The following is a 23,996-nucleotide window of genomic DNA, read 5'->3' as shown; positions in this document are numbered from 1 at the left end:
GACTCAATGCACACTCACAGTTAAACAAACACCAGTGTTCTCAATTTGAAAGTTTCTGAATTTGTGCTGCTTTACAGACTTGGATTGAACCGGATGAGTGAGGTTTCTTCACCTTATTTCAGCACGTTCGAAAAAACACATTTACAGTGCTTTCAGAAAGTATTCACCTCACTTGACTTTTTCCACATTTTGTTGTGTTACAGCCTGAATTTCAAATGGATTCAATTGAGCTTTTTGCTCCTGGACTACACACAATATCCGATAATGTCAAAGCGGAATTATGTTTTTCGACATTTTTACAAATTAATACAAAATTTAGAAGTTGAAATGTCTTGAGTAATTAAGTATTCAGCCCCTGTCTTATGGCAAGCCTAAATATGTTCAGGAGTAGAAATGTGCTTAACAACTCACATAATCAAATCAAATCAAACTTTATTCATCACCTGCGCCGAATACAATATGTGTAGACCTTACCGTGAATTTCTTACTTGCAAGCCCTTTTCCAACAGTGCAGTTCAAGAAAGAGTTCAGAAAATATTTCCCAAATAAACTAAAGTAAAAAACTATAAAAAGTAATACAATAAAATAAAAATAATGAGGCTATATACAGGGGGTACCGAGTCAATGTGCGGGGCTACAGGTTAGTCTCATCAGACCACATGACCTTCTCCCATTCCTCCTCTGGATCATCCAGATTGTCATTGGCAAACTTCAGAGGGTCCTGGACATGCGCTGGCTTGAGCAGGGGGACCTTGCGTGCCCTGTAGGATTTTAATCCATGACGGTGTAGTGTGTTACTAATGGTTTTCTTTGAGACTGTGGTCCCAGCTCTCTTCAGGTCATTGACCAGGCCCTGCCGTGTAGTTCTGGGCTGATCCATCACCTTCCTCATGATCATTGATGCCCCACGAGGTGAAATTTTGTATGGAGCCCCAGACCGAGGGTCATTGACCGTCATCTTGAACTTCATCCATTTTCTAATAATTGGGCCAACAGTTGTTGCCTTCTCACCAAGCTGCTTGCCTATTGTCCTGTAGCCCATCCCAGCCTTGTGCAGGTCTACAATTTTATCCCTAATGTCCTTACACAGCTCTCTGGTCTTGGCCATTGTGGAGAGGTTAGAGTCTGTTTGATTGAGTGTGTGTACAGGTGTCTTTTATACAGGTAACGAGTTCAAACAGGTGCAGTTAATACAGGTAATGAGTGGAGAACAGGAGGGCTTCTTAAAGAAAAACTAACAGGTCTGTGAGAGCCGGAATTCTTACTGGTTGGTAGGTGATCAAATACTTATGTCATGCAATATAATGCAAATGAATTACTTGAAAATCATACAATGTGATTTTCTGGATTTTTGATTTAGATTCCGTCTCTCACAGTTGAAATGTACCTATGATAAAAATGACAGACCTCTACATGCTTTATAAGTAGGAAAACCTGCAAAATCGGCAGAGTATCAAATACTTGTTCTCCCCACTGTACAAGCATCTGTAAGGTCCCTCAGCCGAGCAGGGAATTTCAAACACAGATTCAAGCACAAAGACCATGGAGGTTGTCCAATGCCTCGCAAATAAGCGCACCTATTGGTAGATGAGTACAACATCAAAAAAGCAGACTTTGAAAATCTCTTTGAGCATGGTGAAGTTATTAATTGCACTTTGGATACTGTATCAATGCACCCAGTCAGTAGGAATATACAGGCGTCCTTCCTAACTCAGTTGCCGAAGAGGAAGGAAACCGCTCAGGGATTTTCCCACGATGACAATATTGACTTTGAAACCTGTTACAGAGATTAAATGGTTGTGATAGGAGAAAACTGGGGATGGATCAACAAGATTGTACTTACTCCACAATACTAATCTAGAGTGGTTTATTTGCAGCAATTTTACAATGAAGGCCTGATTCACATCAACTCCTCTGAACAGTTGATGTTGAGATGTGTCTGTTACTTGAACTCATTTATTTGGGCTGCAATTTCTGGTTACTCTAATGAACTTATCCATTGCAGCAGAGGTAACTCTGGGTCTTCCTTTTCTCTGGCGGTCCTCATGACAGGGCTTGATGGTTTTTGCGAATGCACTTGAAGAAACGTTCAAAGTACTTGATATGATGGACTGTCGTTTCTCTTTGCTTATTTGAGCTGTTCTGTTCTTGCCATAATATGGGCTTGGTCTTTTACCAAATATTCTGTATACGCCCCCTACCTTGTCACAACGCAACTGTTTGGCTCAAACAAATTAAGAAGGAAAGAAAAAACACAAATTCACTTTCAACAAGACACACCTGTTAATTAATTGAAATGGATTCCATGTGACTACCTTATGAAGCTGGTTGAGAGAATACCAAGAGTGTGCAAAGCTGTCATCAAGGCAACGGGTGGCTACTTTAAAGAATCTTAAATATTAAATATATTTTCAATTGTTTAACACATGTTTGGTTACTACATGATTCCATATATGTTATTGCATAGTTTTGATGTCTGCACTATAATTCTACAATGTAGAAAATAGTAAAAAATAAAGAAAAACCCTGATACTGTATATTACTGTTTTATTCTTCATGAATTCTTTACAATTGTTAAACATTTCTTCTACTTTGACATTACAAAGTACTTCATGTAGATCATTGACAAAAAATAAGCAATTAAATTCATTGTCTTCCCTCTTTGTAACACAACAAAATTTTGAAAGAGTCAAGGGGTGTGAACACTTTCTGACAGCACTCTTTGACTGCAAAGCCAATTAATTACAATTAGCAAGGTTTCTGACAGTCTCTCGAAGGTTGCTTAACAGTTGTGTCAACAACGTGTTCTCTTCATCTTTGCTGCGGTCTTAGATCATTACTTCAGACATGACAGACACCAGGCAGACATCCATCTGTTGCGGTTTGCCTGCTACCCTTTGCCTCTGTTTATATGACTACCCGTGTCATATTCGCTGGCTTCAATAACATGTCTTGATTTGGCCAAAGGTTGCAATTCCTATATGGAGGAAAAAGGCATGTCAGTATCTGTTTCTGTGTCGATGCATCCTCATACTTTAGATGGCTATTCACCAGAAACAAAGCATCTTGGAGCAAATCACCCCACTCCTTGTCTTCTTGGATCTCCAGGGACAGAGGCTGCTGAGGTTGTTGTTAATGTCGATCTCAGTGGTTGAAATGAGAATCCCTGTGTTTGACATTTTTTGAAAGACATCGAGGCATCTGTTATTGTCCGTGACCTGCTATTAGTTACTTGTTGACCTTACTTATTAAAAAGTTAGTCGATATGCCCTTACAAAAAAACACATATTTGCAGTTTCATATGTAAAAAATCCATTTATTTTATATGTTAAAATTCATCACATATAAAAATCTAATTTGCAGGTTCACATGTAAGAAAACTCCAAATGTGAATATCTCACTTTACTTACCTCACATTAAGAGGATAACGGCACTGAGCCTTTTTCTAACATTGGAGAGGGATCTTAGGCCATTCCTCCATACAGAATGTATGGAGGAATGGCCTAAGATCCCTCTCCAATGTTAGAAAAAGGCTCAGTGCCGTTATCCTCTTAATGTGAGGTATTGAAAACAGGGGTGCCAAATATTTTGACATGTTAAAATCTCTTTCTCTGAGCAATTGTATTAGCATCAAATAATAGGATTTATCTATTTTTTTTGGCATACAATATAGCTCAGTATTTGAATTATTTATTTTATACAGTAATTTTTACACATCTTTATCAAGGGTGACAATACTTTTTGACCTGACTGTATGTTGCCCTAAGTTGTGCAAAGTTCTTAAAATCTCATTCCGCTGTAATTGCTGCCAAAGGTTCTTCCACCAAGTATTCTCTGGAGTGTGAAGACATACGCAATCAAGAGATCTTCGGTTTTTCTTTTTAATTAATTTAGAAAATGTCTATACATTTTCTTTCACATTTGAACCGCTTTTTCAATTTAAAGGCAGCATTAATGTGAAAACAGTGCAAGGGATCCGTAGACTTTCACTCGGGACTGTAGATTGTATCTATAAATAAAACTATAGCCAATTAGGAAAATGAAAAAGCAGCCTGATGGAGGGAATTGATATGAAATATTAATCTACGAAGATCGGAGATGGTCAAATTGTCGATGATTTATAACTCATATTGGATGAACGCAAACAGATAGTTTCTGAAAACATGCACACTGACAAACCAATTAATCCCACTAATTAGTTACAGAAAACAAATAAAAACAAATGTAGATTACCTTCTGATTATTAGAACACAAATTATTGATCAGAAGTAGCACATTAGAAACTATCTGTTTGGTGCATTTAGGTAACTTATTGAACCAATATCAGGAAAGGGTGTGTATAACTTTTGATTAAAAAAATATTTGCTTTGATAATAACAAAAACAAAAATATCGGAGGCCCGTTGCCAACTATTGACATTGTGCAAAGCAAACATTTTCTGGGTTGGCATCGTTTTATTTGTTTTTGATCAATCTTAATACTCCATCAAGAGCATGTTTGTTGGTTAAGTGTGTGTTGTCTCAGGCTCTTAACATGGTAGTGCAGCATCCGCAGTGACCCATCTACGCAGGCAAGTGCAACCTGAACAGGCATGTGGGTGACATCCCTAGCATCTCCCCTTCTCCCACCGCCCCATCTGGACTGTGTTCAATTAGACACACGAGTGATCTGCAGGCACTCTGCACTCACAACCTGCCACTTTCCATGTCTGTGCTCTGCCACCATCACTAATGCATGCTAAAAATATAGCCTTTGCCACTGCCATAGGTGTTACGCCAGAGGAACAGACAAGTCCTCCTCAGTTGAAACAGAACGAATTACTCTATCCTCGTGTTCAGCGTTCCATTTCATGCTGCAGAAGTGTCCCAGATAGTAGCGAACATGCAGCAGTGAATATGGCAGCTTCATTATACTGTTCAAGTACAGAGTAGCAATTTTCCTATACAGTACTGTTTTCCCTTTCAGACTAACGTTTAAATGACAGAAATTAAGCAGTAATTATTCTCTGACTGACCTTTTCATATAAAAGGCCCAGGAAGAGAAGATTAAGCTCTGCTCTGTGGAAGCTGAGGATGTGATAGGAAGATTCTAAACAGAGGGGAGCTCCTATTCTACAGTACAAAGGCCATACCCTGCGGTCCAGAGACCAGTGTTGGGGCCGAGGCCCATGGTGTGAGCCCATCTCCAGTTTTAACAATCAAGGTCTTACTATCAAACAGGCACTGTTAGTGTGCTGATTGAAAGAGACTTCAACCTCATGCTTATCTAATGAGCACGTGTGCATGTTCAGCAGATTAATAGCCTGTCAAATAGAGCCGGCAGGAATAATAATTGATTCATTTCCCCTGACTGTGACATATCCCAATGCTTTCAACCACTGACAACCACTTTTTTCTCCCCAACCGCTCAGGAGAGATAGAAATATTGCAATACGATATCAGGCTAAACAGCACCTTTCAGATTGTATATATTTCACATTTCATAGATATTAGGCCAGATTGGATATTTAATTGAAATGTTATCTTTCCTCTGGCTTGTGCAATGGAATATTTAATTCAGGCATTCCTTACATAAAACATGTATCCCTGTGTGCTGGCAATGAATGATATGTTCAATTAGACCTCTTAATGGGGAAATCAGTTGCTAGAATTGTGCAGCAATCTTCGGTTTAGTCACCATGAACTAATTCATGGTTTTGTTATAATTACTAGCATCGCATGAGAACCAGGATATAGTGTCTATAGCAGTATACTGCCTATGCCACTCTCAAAGAGGTGAAAAGATATAGGATGCACCATGCAAAAAAAATTATGTGCACCATACTGTATCACCCTATATGAATTAAATATAGCCATCCCAGGGGCTGGTTGAACTATATTGAATTCATGTTAAGACTAAGCAAAAAACAAACAAACACACAACAAACACTCTACACAGAACTTCAGTCTGCACATTTTTTTAAGCACTGCGGCTTATAAACAGCAAATTTGCAATCTGAATTTTAAAGCCCACAGTGTTAAATTGAACTCTTTCTTAGTAATTATATGGGACCCACCGAAATAGTGTTAAACTAACACTTTCAAAGTGTTTATGAACTAACATCCCAAGAGTGTTGGGTCCCTCACACCATGGAAGTTGCAAATTCAGCTGATGCTGTTATACTGTCTCAGTGTTAGGGAAATAACACCTGTGTCTTACAGTAACTCATTTTTGGGTTGTTGTTTTGACACTGTATGTTGTAAAGCCTTATTTGCATATTTATTTCCCAGGGTGCCTTTCAAGTGGATTTTAGAGGTACCAGTAGCACCCATGACTAATGTTTGCTAGTGCTAGACATGATTGTTGCATTCGATGTCTTTCAGTCCTGCAGCTTTCACCAAGTGAGTGCCTAAGTTAATATTTATCGTATTTATGACAATATTTATGACAATACATATTTTTTTTTACAACACCATACTTTGACAGCCTAGTTTTAACCTAACACAGTGGTCTGAAACTCCTGGTTTGCAGCAAGTCATATTATGTTGGCTTGCGTGTGTGTTATATAAGTGTTATAGAATTACTATTGTATGTCACTGATCTGAGTTTAAATGAGTTTCCTGGTACATTATGTCAAGATATTGATATATAAAATGTTTTCTTTAAAGGTTAGAGCATTGGGCCAGTAACCGAAAGGTTGCTAGATCGAATCCCCAAGCTGATAAGGTAAAAATCAGTGTTCTGCCCCTGAACACATGAGTTAACCCACTGTTCCTAGGAATTTGATCTTAACTGACTTGCATAGTTAAATAAAGGTTAAATAAAATAAAAATGATCTAATGTAAAATCTGTCATTTTTAATATGGTAAAACCTTGTATGACCATAAATAGTAGGCTATGTCATCGTTGTATCCGTCACTCCATGTCCGCTCAAGCAGACATTAACTGTGAGCCAAGACATTGTATCTGCATTCTAATCTCAGTCTTCTGTAATGATAAGATACATTGGAAGCCTACCCAGAAAACTAGGCGACAAATTCTGCCAAAACCGAGGAAGCCTCTGGTTTGCCATGAGTGAATGTTGAAACACCAGAGAAACGTCACTGCCCAGACAACTGAAACTGTGACACTTGTCAAACCCCCTCCGTCACTCCCTCTCTTGATCGTTCAAGGCTCCCTAATATTTGGACGCGCCAATATCTTGTGTTGTTTTCTTCTTCTATAAACAAGTGGTACTCGAAAAGAGCCCGAGTGCCACCGAGTTGTCACCTACCCTGATAAAAAAGGCAATTTAATTAGGTGATTAAATATTCAATTAGTGCTTTCATTACTTAAACGAATAGGCTCTCTAATGCTTTTGAAGGGGAGCCAGGGCAAGTCGTCCATGACTGCTGTTTGGAGATAGCAGTGTGTCTCGCCTGTGCCTTTCTCCCAAACATTTGTTTCTACTTCTGTTGGGAGAGGAGACATAAGCCAGGGATGCAAATGATCCCCGCTAATTATCAAGAAATGCAGTCTGGCAGCAGAAGCACTTGCCGCCAATCTAAATGGAAAGGGCAAAGTGAATTCCGGCCTTTAAGACGTGAACCAGTTGTGTGGACTTGTCATCAAACAAGTTGTTGTCATAGGCTACAGTCGTTGTCTTTAGTTTTGTAGTAACTCTGATAAAAATTCACTAACACATTGACGTAAAAGGCTGTTTAGAGGAACTTTTCAGTGGTTTGTAAATATACACTCCATGACCAAAAGTATGTGGACACATGCTCGTCGAACATCTTATTTCAAAATCATGGGAATTAATATGGAGTTGGTCACCCCTTTGTTGCTATAACAGCCTCCACTCTTCTGGGAAGGCTTTCCAATAGATGTTGGAACATTGCTGCGGTGACTTACTTCCATTCAGCCGCAAGAGCATTAGTGAGGTTGGGCACTGATGTTGGGCGATTAGGCCTGGCTCACAGTCATTCCAATTCATCCCAAAGGTGTTCAATGGGGTTAAGGTCAGGGCTCTGTGTAGGCCAGTCAAGTTCCTGCACAACAATCTCGACAAACCATTTCCGTATGGACCTCGCTTTGTGCACTGGGGCATGGTCATGCTGAAACAGGAAAGGGCCTTCCCCAAACTGTTGCCACAAAATTGCAAGCAAATAATCGTCTAGAATGTCATTTTATGCTATAGCATTAAAATGTCCCTTCACTAGAACTAACGGGCCTAGGCTGAACCATAAAAAAAGAGTCCCATTATTCCTCCTCCGCCAAACTTTACAGTTGGCACTATGCATTGGGGCTGGTAGCGTTCTCCTGGCATCCGCCAAACCCAGACTGCAAGACAGGAAAACGTGATTCATCACTACAGAGAACATGTTTCCATTGCTCCAGAGTCCAATGGCAGCGAGCTTTACACCACTCTAGCTGACGCTTGGCACTGAGCATGGTGATCTTAGGCTTGTTTGTGGCTGCTCAGACATAGAAACTAATTTCATGAAGCTCTTGACAAAAATGTATTGTGCTGAAGTTGCTTCCAGAGGCAGTTTGGAACTCTGTAGTGAATGTTGCAACCGAGAACAGACCATTTTTATGCACTACGCCCTTCTGCACTCAGCGGTCACCCACCACTTCGCGACTGAGCCGTTGTTGCTCCGAGATGTTTCAACTTTAGAATAACAGCACTTACAGTTGACCGGGGCAGCTCTAGCAGGGCCGAAATTTGACAAACTGACTTGTTGGAAAGGTGGCATCCTATGATAATGCCATGTTCAAAGTCACTGAGCTCTTCACTGAGGCCATTCTACTACCAATGTTTGTCTATGAAGATTGCATGGCTGTGCATTCGATGTTTTATACCTGTCAGCAACGGATGTGGCTGAAATAGCCAAACTGATTAATTAGAAGGGGTGTCCACATACTTTGTATGTATAGTGTATGTGTGGTATCTTTTTTACCCCTTTTTCGTGATATCCAATTGGTAGTTACAGTGTTGTCCCAACGCTGCACCCGAATGGACTCGCGTTCTTGACACACTGCTCACTTAACCCAGAAGCCAGACCCACAGATGTGTCAGAGGAAACACCGTAGAACTGGTGACCGAAGTCTGTGTTTGTGTGTGCGCCCGGTGCAGTGCTTTAGACCACTGCGCCACTCGGGAAGCTACGTGTAGTATCTTAGGAAGCTTCTTAGATCGAGGACTCTGGACACGTAAGTTTTAGTATTCATTAATAACTTAGACTAATCCTTACATTCATTACAATCAACACTCAAGCACCTTGAGTAGGCTACGTGAGCAAGTTAATTTCAGAGAAAGAGAAAGCGAGACACCCCACTCAGTTTTTTTCTAGTTGGGAGGGGTTGGTGGGGAACAATGGGGAGGGGACAATTAGTAGACCAGAGCCATTGGTCTCTATATATGCAGTGGGGCTAAAAAGTATTTAGTCAGCCACCAATTGTGCAAGTTCTCCCACTTAAAAAGATGAGCAAGGCCTGTAATTTTCATCATAGGTACACTTCAACTATGGCAGACAAAATTTGAGAAATACATCCAGAAAATCACATTGTAGGATTTTTAATGAATTTATTTGCAAATTATGTTGGAAAATAAGTATTTGGTCTATAACAAAAGTTTATCTCAATACTTGGTTATATACCCTTTGTTGGCAATGACAAATGTCAAAAGTTTTCTGTAAGTTTTCACGAGGTTTTCATACACGGTTGCTGGTATTTTGGCCAATTCCTCCATGCAGTTCTCCTCTAGAGAAGTGATGTTTTGGGGCTGTTGCTTGGCAACACGGACTTTCAACTCCCTCCAAATATTTTCTATGGGGTTGAGATCTAGAGACTGGCTAAGCCACTTCAGGACCTTGAAATGCTTCTTACGAAGCCACTCCTTCGTTGCCCGGGCGGTGTTTGGGATCATTGTCATGCTGAAAGACCCAGCCACGTTTCATCTTCAATGCCCTTGCTGATGGAAGGCGGTTTTCTCTCAAAATCTCACGATACATGGCCCCATTCATTCTTTCCTTTACACGGATCAGTCGACCTGGTCACTTTGCAGAAAAACAGCCCCAAAGCATGATGTTTCCACCCCCATGCTCGTCGAACATCTTATTTCAAAATCATGGGAATTAATATGGAGTTGGTCACCCCTTTGTTGCTATAACAGCCTCCACTCTTCTGGGAAGGCTTTCCAATAGATGTTGGAACATTGCTGCGGTGACTTACTTCCATTCAGCCGCAAGAGCATTAGTGAGGTTGGGCACTGATGTTGGGCGATTAGGCCTGGCTCACAGTCATTCCAATTCATCCCAAAGGTGTTCAATGGGGTTAAGGTCAGGGCTCTGTGTAGGCCAGTCAAGTTCCTGCACAACAATCTCGACAAACCATTTCCGTATGGACCTCGCTTTGTGCACTGGGGCATGGTCATGCTGAAACAGGAAAGGGCCTTCCCCAAACTGTTGCCACAAAATTGCAAGCAAATAATCGTCTAGAATGTCATTTTATGCTATAGCATTAAAATGTCCCTTCACTAGAACTAACGGGCCTAGGCTGAACCATAAAAAAAGAGTCCCATTATTCCTCCTCCGCCAAACTTTACAGTTGGCACTATGCATTGGGGCTGGTAGCGTTCTCCTGGCATCCGCCAAACCCAGACTGCAAGACAGGAAAACGTGATTCATCACTACAGAGAACATGTTTCCATTGCTCCAGAGTCCAATGGCAGCGAGCTTTACACCACTCTAGCTGACGCTTGGCACTGAGCATGGTGATCTTAGGCTTGTTTGTGGCTGCTCAGACATAGAAACTAATTTCATGAAGCTCTTGACAAAAATGTATTGTGCTGAAGTTGCTTCCAGAGGCAGTTTGGAACTCTGTAGTGAATGTTGCAACCGAGAACAGACCATTTTTATGCACTACGCCCTTCTGCACTCAGCGGTCACCCACCACTTCGCGACTGAGCCGTTGTTGCTCCGAGATGTTTCAACTTTAGAATAACAGCACTTACAGTTGACCGGGGCAGCTCTAGCAGGGCCGAAATTTGACAAACTGACTTGTTGGAAAGGTGGCATCCTATGATAATGCCATGTTCAAAGTCACTGAGCTCTTCACTGAGGCCATTCTACTACCAATGTTTGTCTATGAAGATTGCATGGCTGTGCATTCGATGTTTTATACCTGTCAGCAACGGATGTGGCTGAAATAGCCAAACTGATTAATTAGAAGGGGTGTCCACATACTTTGTATGTATAGTGTATGTGTGGTATCTTTTTTACCCCTTTTTCGTGATATCCAATTGGTAGTTACAGTGTTGTCCCAACGCTGCACCCGAATGGACTCGCGTTCTTGACACACTGCTCACTTAACCCAGAAGCCAGACCCACAGATGTGTCAGAGGAAACACCGTAGAACTGGTGACCGAAGTCTGTGTTTGTGTGTGCGCCCGGTGCAGTGCTTTAGACCACTGCGCCACTCGGGAAGCTACGTGTAGTATCTTAGGAAGCTTCTTAGATCGAGGACTCTGGACACGTAAGTTTTAGTATTCATTAATAACTTAGACTAATCCTTACATTCATTACAATCAACACTCAAGCACCTTGAGTAGGCTACGTGAGCAAGTTAATTTCAGAGAAAGAGAAAGCGAGACACCCCACTCAGTTTTTTTCTAGTTGGGAGGGGTTGGTGGGGAACAATGGGGAGGGGACAATTAGTAGACCAGAGCCATTGGTCTCTATATATGCAGTGGGGCTAAAAAGTATTTAGTCAGCCACCAATTGTGCAAGTTCTCCCACTTAAAAAGATGAGCAAGGCCTGTAATTTTCATCATAGGTACACTTCAACTATGGCAGACAAAATTTGAGAAATACATCCAGAAAATCACATTGTAGGATTTTTAATGAATTTATTTGCAAATTATGTTGGAAAATAAGTATTTGGTCTATAACAAAAGTTTATCTCAATACTTGGTTATATACCCTTTGTTGGCAATGACAAATGTCAAAAGTTTTCTGTAAGTTTTCACGAGGTTTTCATACACGGTTGCTGGTATTTTGGCCAATTCCTCCATGCAGTTCTCCTCTAGAGAAGTGATGTTTTGGGGCTGTTGCTTGGCAACACGGACTTTCAACTCCCTCCAAATATTTTCTATGGGGTTGAGATCTAGAGACTGGCTAAGCCACTTCAGGACCTTGAAATGCTTCTTACGAAGCCACTCCTTCGTTGCCCGGGCGGTGTTTGGGATCATTGTCATGCTGAAAGACCCAGCCACGTTTCATCTTCAATGCCCTTGCTGATGGAAGGCGGTTTTCTCTCAAAATCTCACGATACATGGCCCCATTCATTCTTTCCTTTACACGGATCAGTCGTCCTGGTCACTTTGCAGAAAAACAGCCCCAAAGCATGATGTTTCCACCCCCATGCTTCACAGTAGGTATGGTGTTCTTTGGATGCAACTCAGCATTCTTTGTCCTCCAAACACGACGAGTTGAGTTTTTACCAAAAAGTTATATTTTGTTTTCATCTGACCATATGACATTCTCCCAATCTTCTTCTGGATCATCCAAATGCTCTCTAGCAAACTTCAGATGGGCCTGGACATGTACTGGCTTAAGCAGGGGGACACGTGTGGTACTGCAGGATTTGAGTTCCTGGCGGTGTAGTGTGTTACTGATGGTAGGCTTTGTTACTTTCGCCCCAGTTTTCTGCAGGTCATTCACTAGGTCCCCCCGTGTGGTTCTGGGATTTTTGCTCACCCACGGGGTGAGATCTTGCTTGGAGCCCCAGATCGAGGGAGATTATCAGTGGTCTTGTATGTCTTCCATTTCCTAATAATTGCTCCCACAGTTGATTTCTTCAAACCAAGCTGCTTACCTATTGCAGATTCAGTCTTCCCAGCCTGGTGCAGGTCTACAATTTTGTTTCTGGTGTTCTTTGACAGCTCTTTGGTCTTGGCCATAGTGGAGTTTGGAGTGGGACTGTTTGAGGTTGTGGACAGGTGTCTTTTATACTGATAACAAGTTCAAACAGGTGCCATTAATACAGGTAATGAGTGGAGGACAGAGGAGCCTCTTAAATAAGAAGTTACAGGTCTGTGAGAGCCAGAAATCTTGCCTGTTTGTAGGTGATCAAATACTTATTTTCCACCATAATTTGCAAATAAATTCATAAAAAATCCTACAATATGATTTTCTGGAGTGTACCTATGATGAAAATTACAATCCTCTCTCATCTTTTTAAGTTGGAGAACTTGCACAATTGGTGGCTGACTAAATACTTTTTTGCCCCACTGTAAATATACACTACCTGTCAAAAGTTTGGACACACCTACTCAGTAAAGGGTTTGTCTTTATTTGACTATTTTCTACATTGTAGAGTAATGGTGAAGACATCAAAACTATGAAATAACATATATGGAATCATGTAGTAACCAAAAAAGTGTTAAACAAATCAATAACCAAATAAGGATATCTTCTGTCACAACCCAATTGATTGTCTCAAACGCATTAAGAAGGAAAGAAATTCCACAAATTAACGTTTAACAAAGCACACCTGTTAACTAATTAATTAATTAATTAATTTCAATGCATTCCAGGTGTCTACCTCATGGAACTGGTTGAGAGAATTCCAAGAGTGTTCAAAGCTATCATCAAGGCAAAGGGTGGCTACTTTGAAGAATCTAAATCTTTGTTTAACACTTTTTTGGTTGCTACATGATTCCATGTATTTTTTTCATAGCTTTGATGTTTTCACTATATTTTACAATGAAGAAAACAGTACAAATAAAGAAAAACCCTTACATGAGTAGGTGTGTCCAAACTTTTGACTGGTACTGCAACAGGCACAACACCACTTGCTGTGGAGGCCTCACAGGTGGTGTTTGTCCCGGACTGGTAGTCTCAGGGATTTGAGCCTTGATGGTCTCAGGTTGTTTGTCCAACTGCAAATCCGGGGACGTTCCAGTTGTCTGTCCAGTTTGTTCCAGCCTTGATCGAAGTCCATGTCCATCGAGCTGGAATCTGATCTATGTGTCTCCTTAGTTTTTGTGCACATCCAATGTTCACAGTATGTGATACTGGTCCTGAGAAATCTTTGATTGTAAATGGTATCCATAGTTTATTATGTGGACATTGTCTCCCGGTGAGAAACTTCTGAGTTTGTATTAGTTGTTATGATTCACTTTTGTTTCCCTTGCTTTTGTTGTATTTTCACTTTCAGGTCTGGCCTGAGGAGAACCATGGTTGACCTTAACTTCTTGCCATTAGTGTTTCTGCAGGTGAGTATCCAGTTCTGGCTTGAGGAGTGATCTTGTAGCTGAACAAGAACCTGGACAAATTTGTTTCAATGCTGTCCCCTTGCATCTTCCTCATCCCCTCCAAGTTCTGGGTAGCATGCTCCGCTAATCCATTTGAAAATGGGTGGAAATGGGTTGACATTGCATGCTGAATTCCATTTTGCTTCATGAACTTTGCGAATTCAGTGCTTGTGAAAAAAATAGCTGCTGCCCTGGAGCTTCCTCTTCTTTGAAACCCGGCGTGCACAGAGCTGCTATCTTTTACTCTATGGCACGCAGTTGCGCATTCTCAAACTTAAGATTAGGCTCTGATAGCAAGTGTATTTGTATCCTGTAATCATTCATTTGCGATAATGTATTCCCATAGTTACAGTCCTGCGTTAGTTCTTTACTCAGCCAGATATTCCTCCACTGATTCGGCAGGTTTTCTTTTGCCCGAATCAAACTTACTATTTCACTGAGTTTTGGGTTGAAGTGATCTTTTAATTGATCAACTAGATTTTTGAATGACCTAGTGTAATGATCTTCTTCATCTGAGGAACAGGAAAGATCGGACCAAAGCGCAGCGTGGTAACTGTCCATGTTAATTTAATATAACTGAACACTAAATACAAAATAACAAAGTGAAACAACGAAAATCGAAACAGTCCTGAAAGGTGACAAAACAGGAAACAGCTACCCACAAACACCAGGTGGGAAAAGGCTACCTAAGTATGGTTCTCAATTAGAGACAATGATAGACAGCTGCCTCTGATTGGGAACCATACCAGGCCAAACACAGAAAAGAAAACATAGAAAAACAACATAGAATGACCACCCCAACTCACGCCCCGACCAAACCAAAATAGAGACATAACAAAGGAACTAAGGTCAGGGCGTGACACCTAGCTTATCTATGCTTCACAGGTTTCTCATTTAGCTGTATGTCTTTGCACCGACACTGCTTATGAGTGGATTTCTGTATAGCGGCATCAGTTATTTTGTTAGCAGCAAATAAATGTTCCATCATTTCACAGTACTCCACCCATTCCAGATTTTTTTGCATCAAACGGTGGTAGCAAGCCTATTGTTGCCAAAGCTATCTTTTCCTAATTTCTCCCCCTCACTCTGACAATAGTTTGTGCTACCAGAATCCAGGGAATTAATCATTCAATCAGTCTGTTCTACCGTCCATTCAACTTTCACATAGTAACGTAGTAATCCTCTGAGGAAGATGTCAGCTTGACGTTGAAACACCAGTCACCTGTCCGCATCCGGTACAATAGATTAAAATGAGCTAGAAGAAACCAATCTCTGCTTTTTTTGAGTGCTCCAACTCCTTTCTACCTCGAATTAGATCTTCCGGAAGTTTTTCTTGGTAAAACCCTTCTCATGATTTCTTGTCATTGTTGTTCAGCACCCCTCCTTTCCCTTGTTTGCTGAAGCGTGATGGCCCACCTGAACTCAATGTAGTAATTCTCATTACCATATATACATACACAAAAAAAATGCTGCATCAGTAATGACACAATTTGGGTCATTTCTGTAACCCAGCACTGGGTTATTTTTACACAAGCACTGTTGGGTTAAGTGAATGAACCAACGATTTGGGTTAATTGATTTACTCAAAAAGGTGGTTATTTTGACCCAGCAGTGTATTTGTCACGTTCTGACCAGAGTTATTTTGTGTTTTCTTTGTTTTAGTGTAGGTCAGGACGTGATCTGAGTGGGCATTCTATGTTGTATGTCTAGTTTGTCTATTTCTATGTTTGGCCTGATATGGTTCTCAATCAGAGGCAGGTGTTAGTCATTGTCTCTGATTGGGAACCATATTAGGCAGCCATGTTCTTTGGGTATTTTGGGTGGGTGGTTGTCTTCTGTCTTTGTGTCTATGCACCAGATAGGACTGTTTCGGGTTTCACATTTGTTATTTTGTAGTGTTCTCGTTTATCGTCTATATTAAACATGTTGAACACTAACCACGCTGCATTTTGGTCCTCCTCTCCTTCAACGGAAGAAAACCGTTACAGAATCACCCACCACAACAGGACCAAGCAGCGTGGTGATGGGCAGGGGCCGAGGACACAAGACTCCTGGACGTGGGAGGAAATCCGAGAGGGGAGGGGACCCTGGGCTAAGCCAGGGGCATATTGCCGACCCAAAGTGCAGCAGCAGGAGCAGCAGCAGGAGAGGCAGCAGCAGCAATGTCAGGATTGCTGGACATGGGATGATGTTTTGGATGGCAAGGGTTGCAACACATGGGAGGAGATCCTGGCTGGTAGGGATCGCCTACCATGGAAACAAGTGGAGGCAGCGAGGAGAGCAGAGCCACCGGAGAGAGGAGCCAACAATACGAGGGAACGCGACTGGCAAGGAAGCCCGAGAGGCAGCCCAAAAAATTATTGGGAGGGGGCACACAGGGAGTGTGGCTAAGCCAGGTAGGAGACCTGTGCCAACTTCCTGTGCTACCGGAGAGCGAGAGGGACCGGGCAGGCACCGTGTTATGCTTTGGAGCGCACAGTGTCTCCAGTGCGGGTGCATAGCCCGCTGCAGTACATTCCAGCTCCTCGTATCGGCCGGGCTAGAGTGGGGATCGAGCCAGGTAAGGTTGGGCAGGCTCGGTGCTCAAGAGCTCCAGTGCACCTGCACGGTCCGGTCTATCCAGTGCCACCTCCACGCACCAGCCCTCCGGTGGCAGCCCCCCGCACCAGGCTGTCTCTCCATCTCGTCCCTACAGGTGCTCCCACCTGTCCAGAGCTGCCGGAGCCTCCCGCCTGTCCAGAGCTGCCAGAGCCTCCCGCCTGTCCAGAGCTGCCGGAGCATCCCGCCTGTCCAGAGCTGCCGGAGTCTCCCGCCAGAGCCGCCAGACAGCCAGGATCCGCCAGAGCCGCAAGTCAGCCAGGATCCGCCAGAGCCGCCAACCAGCCTGAGCTATCTCTCAGTCCTGAGCTGCCCCTAAATCCTGAGGAGTTTGTTTAGTCCAGTGGGGCCCTTTAGTAGGGTTGCCATATCAGGCCAAACATAGAAATAGACAAACGAGACATACAACAGAATGCCCACTCAGATCACGTCCTGACCAACACTAAAACAAAGAAAACACAATAGAACTATGGTCAGACCCCCCCCCCCCCCCCCCAAAACCTGAACCTATAGGGGGGGGGGGTTCTGTATGTCTCGTTTGTCTATTTCTATGTTTGGCCTGATATGGTTCTCAATCAGAGGCAGGTGTTAGTCATTGTCTCTGATTGGGAACCATATTTAGGTAGCCTGTTTTGTGTTGGGTTTTGTGGGTGATTGTTTCCTGTTTCTGTGCCACACGGGACTGTTTCGTTGCCAGTTCACTTTGTTATTTTGTATTTGTGTTCATGTTCAGTTTTCCCTATTAAAACATGGACACCTGCCACGCTGCATATTGGTCCGATCCTTGTTTCACCTCAGAGGAAGAAATCTGCCGTGACAGTATTGCTTTTTACTCTTTTGCTGGGTTATTGTTATTCATGTATTTTTGACCCAGCAGTGGGTCAAAAACTTACTTGAATTCTGGGTAATATTGTTATTTAGCCAGTAGGGGGTAATTTCTACATACAAAATGTTGTTTATCTACTGCATGACTGCATTTGTAGCTGAAATCAGTTGCTGAAAATAAACATATTGTCATGTAATTCCACCACTTTTCAACCTCATATTCATTATCTCCAGCACCATACCAGTGTCTACATCTGTGAAAATGTGCGGTTTTATGATCTGTGGTTAATAAGATAAGAAGAAAACAACAACGAAACATAATGTCTGCTCCAGAGCCAGGGGAGTAGAGGCAATTGTCCCCAAGAGTCAGAACGAAGTAGGGATTAGATTAGAGAATATGATTTTATAATCAAATTCTCTCTCAGATAAATGGCTAATGTTAGCTAGTTCACTAATGCTCGAGCTAGCATACATGGGGTTGTTTGAAGTTATCTAAAATTGTCAATGACTGAAATAATATGTACAGGAATTATGATAGCTAGATCTATTTAACCTGAATGGATAATTAGTAACGTTGCCTTTTTACTCAGTTTTAGGTCAGTCACAATACCTTGCCCATTTGTCAGTCGAAAAGTAATTTCACTCAGCGCCAGTGCTTCACTGGTAAACGTGTTAACAATGCTTGTTACAGCTGCAACAGTCCTCATTCACGAGCTTGCCAGATCACTTTGATCTTCTGGATATCTCAATAACCCATCAGCAACCCAACTAAGTGACTCAGTGCCTGCAACCTGGGAAATGGGTAATCCCTCAAAAAACGAATTTATTTTTATATACATATCTCCAAATATGTAGTAATTCTGCCATCTATTGGTCAACATAAATATACCAGGCAACTACAATATGTGAATTAAAATACCTCGCTCCAAATTGGAAATCATTTGTATCCATTTGTGGTGTCCTGCCTGCATGCGTTAAGATGCCAAATACAAAATGAATGATTTCAACTATTTCTATGAGGATATGGAATTATTACGTCATTATTGTCACACATTGTTTATATATCATGAGAAATGTGCGACACAATAGCAGACATGCACAAAGATGGCACACCTATATTTTTAAGTAATTTCATGCCATATCACTCCTCCACACACTTACCAGAATGCATTGTTTGTTAGTCCAAAAAAGGTCGCTCTCTAATCTTATTTCAGTGTTTGTGCAGTATTTATGTTCCAAATTCTTGAACCCAGACGTCAACATTAACCTAAAGCAGCATAATACAGCAACCTTAACCACCATTAACCTCATACATGATATGAGCTCTGAAAAATGGAAGATAGAGTTTGATCAATCATAACATATCAAGGGGTAGAACAAAATCAGCTAAGGTAACATCTCTGTCATTGTCTCCCTCCTTCCCACAGTTTTTCATAGATTAAGCACAGAGCAACCATGGGCTAAAAGGGATATTAGCAACTTGAGAATGTAATTAAAAGTTGGGTGGCTTTCCTCCGATGGTTTGCTCCACAGAGTGACAGCTAGACTGATTTGGCAATTAAGGCTTTAGTTTACACACTTTCCATACTTTTCACTCTTGCAGCTGCATTGAGACCTGTGGTACTTGACTTGGAAGGCTTTGAAATTATCACAGACCTTTTCAGAGGCAGAACAGAAAAAAACATTTAAATGACGAAGTGGGTCAATTTCATGCATCTTATGTTTTGTGTAATCACCCACCACAGCCAAACCTTCCTGACATCTCCAGCTGGCGGAAAGAAGAGGTGCACATTTCACAAACTACCCAGCAAACCCAGCTCCCGATTGCTTGGTATTCTTTGCCACCTGCAATTATTGAACTTTTTATGATTTCTCCTTAATTCTTAATAAGATATTCCTTTCTTTTTTTCTAAAAGTTACAAATAATTTTAAGTAGGAATATTGAAACATAGAAGTTTAAAGGTCTGAAACAGTACCAACAAATAACCACCCATTTTAGAGATCATTATCATCAAGTAAAGCTGTATTATCAGCATGTTTTACTTATACAACACCTGGCCTGTCAGGTGAGAAGGAACCACTGCCAACTAGAATGGTTCTCTATCAACTGAGCAATGAAGGCAGAGTTATGAGAAAAGTTTGAAAACGTATTCAATAAAACATGTACATTTTACTCCAGAATTAACTCCAACTTCACATCACTTTCATAGTAGGCACCATTCCGATTTCAATTGTCATATGTCAATTTCCATATTTTCAATGAGGCACATCTACAGTAGCTTCACTTTCTGCTTGTTATTTTCTCCACCAGTCACAGAGCGAACAATTCAGATTTATGAGAAAAGAAACATGTTGTTTAACATGTGTCCAATAAAACACCTCTATTTTGGAAGAACAAAAACCCTGAGGAATGGGCCTGAAGAAATGTAACCACTCTTAAACTCATAGCTATTGATGCAAGGACTGACCAACCAACATATCAAGATGCCAGTTTTAAACATATTTTGAGGCTACACAGTGTTTGTTTACAAACAAACAAGCTTATTTTTTGGGGATCTGATGGGGTATGGCAGTTGAACTAAGCTCATTAGGCATATATATAAGTTATATTCTCAACAATCAATGAGCATATATCCAAAAATAGATGTAGCAACTGCGGATTGCCATTCAATTAGGCATATCTGCTTTCCTTTTTCGCTTGTTCTTTTCTCCCCCAGTCACTGTCTTCTGAAAGAGAACACTGCATGCCCACAGCACAGCGTTTTGAGGATCAAAGATGATGACAAAAGGCGAGAAAATAGCCCTATGACCATCCAAAAGGGAAGTGGTCAGACACAAACTCCTCATTTGCAGTTGAGAGCCAGAGTGAAAAACACTGCCATCTTGGTATGTCTCAATGTGAAGATGAAAAGTTGTTTTCCTTCTGCAAAATTTGCTTATGCGCATCAAATCTCTGAAATGCTAAGACCTTTTCAGAGGCTGTTAGCATTTGAAGAAAGTGCCTATTATGCAATGTGTTTATGCTCAGGGTGCTTCTCCTCTTAGCCTCAGAGTTTTCATTAGCTACATCGAAGGCTGTCAGAGAAGGAGATATGTGAGGGCCCGAACAGTAGAGCCTTCTCAATGTGCAACCGTCGCTACTCCATGGCCGGGAGGAGATGTTTTCAGATGAAAACAGAGATGATATTTCCACCATCATGTTTCCGTGATGTGTTTGAGGCAACCAAGGATCTGACACGTTAGGACCATGGCCTTACATTGCTTTTTCTCATCCTTTTAACTTGTACAATGTGTGTTTCTGTGGTATGCCATGCAAGCAAATGTATGTGTCACATTCTCAATGTTAACCTCCAATGTTACATCCGATATGTAAAAGTATATCAAAGTTTTAGGCTGTTTCAAAGGGAGGGGATATTCACACAGAAGTCTGTACTCATTAAAATATTTAATTAAATAAATGAAATCCATATGGATACGTAATAAAAAACAGAACTAAAGGCAAAATGATAAAATGTTCAGTATCATGACTTTTAACTCAGTACCTTCTCACTCTCAGTGTACTTTGCATACATATAAGATTCTGATGATTCACACAATAGCGGCCTCGTTTTCACTGAGGTCAGAAGCAATTAGCCTTTTACACAATACTTTCATATTTATATGGTCTTAAAACTTCTTTGCTCCCACAGGCATGCTCATGTGATCCACAAATTCACAGTTAAGCCAACGTTGAACCCTTATATACCAGTACGGCAGCACAGGTTTCTTGTCCATTTAATTGTGTTGTTTCAAATCCATTTTTTTTGCGCTGGGCTCTGTTCCCCTTTGATCTTACATCAGACAATTTGCATAGAGAAGGGTTTATCAAGCAATATTCCTCGGTAGCAGTCTGCTGTGTTCTGATGTCTGTTCTGATGTCTGTGTTCTACCTTCAGATGTTTGGGCTAAAGACATTCACAATTTGGACCATTTCACTCATTGCAAGCCATTCTTCACATTGTTACTGCTGGCAGTTTAGCCAGCCTTATTTCTGAAGTCCATAGAGAAGAGACATTCATGTCATTCTCTATTGGTCAATGTCTTTGTCTTCATTATCTTATTAAACCTGTTTGTGTTGTGCTCTGATTTTGTACCAATGTTCAATTCCACACAGTTCTCATGGACTAGTAGGGCGAGAGTCCAGTGGCTGCACTCCAGGTGGTGTGGTTGGCAGAGACGAGGCAGAGAAGAGTAGTCTACAGGTCCTAATTGGCTTGCTCCGATATGCCGTTGGACTGGGAATGAAACTCGGAGGAAAGGCTGGCCAATGAAGCAATGAGGGTGCAGAATGCCTTCCAGAACCTGGACTAGAACTGAGGACCCCGATTGGAGACCATGTCGACCGGAAGTCCATGGATCCGGAAGACGTGCTGCACCATAAGCTGTGCTGTCTCCTTGGCTGAGGGTAACTTGGGAAGGGGAATGAAATGTGCAGCTTTGGAAAACCTATACACCATAGAAAGGATGGTAGTGTTGCCATCTGATGGGAGACCTGCGAAAAAGTCCAGGGATATATGAGACCAGGGGTGATGAGGAAAAAAGAGTGGTAAAGGAGGCCAGCCAGAGTCTTGTTCTGTGTGCACACAGTGCAGGCGGTGACGAATGCGGAGATGTCCGGAACCATGGTGGGCCTCCAAAAATGTTTGCGGATGAAAGCCAGGGTCTGACGGGAGCCAGATGACATGTGAGTTTAGAGGAATGGGACCATTCCAGAACCGGGAACCGGGCCGAATCTGGGACGAACATCCGGTTAGCCGTATATGTCCTGGGAAATCTTCTTGTTACTTACAAGCTCATGCTAATCGCATTAGCCTACATTAGCTCAATCATCTCGTGGGGGAACCACCGATCCAGAAGAAGTTTTAACCAACAGTGCAGTTCAAGAAAGAGTGAAGAAAATATTTACAAAATACACTAAAGTAAAAAATTATAAAAAGTAACACAATAAAAGAACAATAATGAGACTATATACAGGCGGTATCGGTACTGAGTCAATGTGCGAGGGTACAGGCTAGTAGAGATAATGTGTACATGTAGGTAGGGGTGAAGTGACTATGCATAGATAATATACGAGTAGCAGCAGTGTACAAAACAAATGGAGGGGGTGTCAATGTAAATAGTCTGGTGGCCATTTGTGGTACAAGCTGTTAAGGAGTCCTTTGGTCCTAGACTTGGCAATCCAGTACCGCAGGATTTCCAGTCTATGACTTGGGTGACTGGAGTCTCTGACAATTTTTGGGGCTTTCCTCTGACACCGCCTTGTCTATACATCCTGGATGGCAGGACGCTTGGCTCCAGTTATGTACTGGGCAGTATGCACTACCCTCTGTAGTGCCTTATGGTCAGATGCCGGGCAGTTGCCATACCTGACAAAGATGCAACCGGTCAGGATGCTCTCGATGGTGCAGCAGTATACATTTTTGAGGATCTGGGGACCCATGCCAAATGTTTTCAGTCTCCTGAGGGGGAAAAGGTGTTGTCGTGCCGTCTTAAGGACTGTCTTGGTGTGTTTAGACCATGATAGTTTGTTGGTGATGCGGACAGCAAGGAACTTGAAACTTTCGACCTGCTCCACAACAGCCCCGTCGATGATAATGGGGGCCTGTTCGGCCCGCCTTTTTCAATAGTCCACAATCTGCTCCTTTGTCTTGCTCACATTGAGGGAGAGGTTGTTGTTCTAGCACCACACTGCCAGCTCTCTGAGATCCGCCATATAGGTGGTCTCATCTTCGTCTGTGATCAGGCCTACCACTGTTGTGTCATCAGCAAACTTAATGATGGTGTTGAAGTCATGCCTGGCCATACAGTCATGGGTGAACAGGGAGTACAGGAGGGGACTAAGTACACACCCCTGAGGGGCCCCTGTGTTGAGGATCAGCGTGGCAGACCTGTTGTCTATCCTTACCACATGGGGGCCGCCCATCAGGTAGTACAGGATCCAGTTGCAGAGGGAGGTGTTTAGTCCCATTGTCCTTAGCTTAATGATGAGCTTCATGGGCACTATGTGGTTGAATTCTGAGCTGTAGTCAATGAACAGCATTGTCACATAGGTGTTCCTTTTGTCCAGGTGGGAAAGGGCAGTGTGGAGTGCGATTGAGATTGCATCATCTGTCGATCTGTTGGGGCGGTATTCGAATTGGATTGTGTTTAGGGTTCCGGGAGGATGCTGTTGACGTAAGCCACGACCAGCTTTTCAAAGCACGTCATGGCTACCGACGTGGAACTATACAGACGGGAGAGGGGATCAGGCTTCACA

Source organism: Oncorhynchus kisutch, linkage group LG22, assembly GCF_002021735.2.
Source record: "Oncorhynchus kisutch isolate 150728-3 linkage group LG22, Okis_V2, whole genome shotgun sequence".
Classification (NCBI taxonomy): Eukaryota; Metazoa; Chordata; class Actinopteri; order Salmoniformes; family Salmonidae; genus Oncorhynchus; species Oncorhynchus kisutch.
The sequence above is the reverse complement of the archived record's forward strand: the minus strand, read 5'-3'. Positions refer to the sequence as shown.